This window comes from Corylus avellana, chromosome ca1 (assembly GCF_901000735.1).
Source record: "Corylus avellana chromosome ca1, CavTom2PMs-1.0".
NCBI lineage: Eukaryota > Viridiplantae > Streptophyta > Magnoliopsida > Fagales > Betulaceae > Corylus > Corylus avellana.
In genome coordinates, this window is record NC_081541.1 from 11,999,305 (window position 1) to 12,001,214 (window position 1,910).

The window sequence follows — 1,910 nt, forward strand, 5'->3', positions numbered from 1 at the left end:
TTCAAAGTTGGAGATCTGGTCTTGCGAAAAGTTACCATCACCACCAAAGATCCAACTGAGGGCAAGTTAGCTCCCAATTGGGAAGTACCTTACAAGGTGATCGATTGCCGAAGAGCGGGAGCATACTACATCAAGAACCTCAAAGGAAAGCCACTCCCCAAGCCATGGAACACCGAGCATCTTAAAAGTATTTTGTCTAAATTATTGTAGTTTCACAAAGGAGATTCATTTTTGTTTTATTCTTGTTTCTTTTATAAGTTTTATTTCATCAAATAAAAATCTCCTGAAATTACAATGACATTCAAAGTCTTAACAAAGTCAAAGAGATTATAACTCATCCTCCCAACAAAACCTTCAGACAGGTATTCCGAAGGTAGTTAGAGGAAATCCCTTCAATTAAATCCTCAGACAGGTATTCTGAAGGTAGTTAAAGGAAATACACAGTTGAAGAGACTATAACTCATCCTCTCAACAAAACCCTCGGGCAAGCATTCTGAAGGTAGTTAGAGGAAATCCCCACAACTAAATCCTCAGACAGGTATTCTGAAGGTAGTCCGAAGGTAGTCAGAGGAAACACAGTCGAAGAGACTATAACTCATCCTCTCAACTAAACCCTCGGACAGGTATTCCGAAGGTAGTTAGAGGAAAATCACTAATCCTCAACTAACCCCTCGGACATGTATTCCGAAGGGAGTTAGAGGAGAGAACCAAGGATCCTCTCAACTAAACCCTAGGACAGGTATTCCGAAGGGAGTTAAAGGAGCCAAGGATCTCAATTTTGAGTTGCCTTAAAAGACGGTTACAAAATAAACATCTAAGTTTGGTTTAAAACTGATTACCCTTTTTTAAGTTATCTTCTAATTGCATATAAGGTTGTATAAACAATTGTCTATTGCAAAGAAGTAAAAGAGTAAATTGTGAAACAAAATCTTTCATTAATATCTATAAAATGTAGAACTGATAAAATTTACAATTATTTCCCTTTAGGGTCAACATACTCATGGGCCTCAGTAGTGACAGGTGCATCTAGAGGACCTTGGGGCTCCACGGCTTCATCATTGCTAGAGGGCTTGTTTTCTTCCTCTAGTGTATAGCCAAACTTGAAGATCCCTTGGCGTCAGGCATTTGCTCCTACCCGAGCGATATGATCTGTTCTAGGGCCTCATAAGTAAAAGGAAGCTCATCGGCCTCCACTATGTCAAGGTCCACAGAACATGAAGGATCTTTGGCCCAAGATCGGAAGGTTTCGAAGCCAAAAGAGATCTTGTCCAGCCAAGCATTGTCGCGTGTTCAGGAGGCATAAGACAATTGCTTTCCATAGCTGCAGGCTTGGTCATCGTCTTCATGCAGTTGAAGCTCGGCCTTCTTGAGCTTCTCTTTATAAAACTTCCTCCTCTCCTAGGCCACCATCCGAGCTGAGCAGGCCTCCTCAGCTATTGACCTCTGGACATCCATCTTGGCCTGGGCTTCTCTGGATTGTCTTAGAACCTCAGCGAGCCTCTCTTCAAGCTGATTTTGATCCTCATTTATTATGGAGTTTTCTTCTTAGAGCTGACCCTTCTTATCTCGAAGAGTCTCCAGCTCAGCGGACAGATTCGAGAGCTTCTTATCTGCTGCAGACCGAGCAGCTTCAGCCTCGGCAGCTTTGGATTGAATCTAAGATTGCTGCTGACCGATAGCTAGCAATTCCATATCCTGTTGGGAGATAACTCCCCTTAGCCTCACATTTTCGGCCTCAGACTTCGACAATTTTTGCTCCAACTTTGCAAGCTTAACTTTTAAGGTGTTGGACTTCTCGGCCGAGTTCTGCATGAATTTTCTGAAGTCATAGTACAGGAACAACGACCTCGTCATGCTCTAAAACAAATAGAAGAGTTAGAATACACAAAACTCTGCAAAATAGTTAAAAG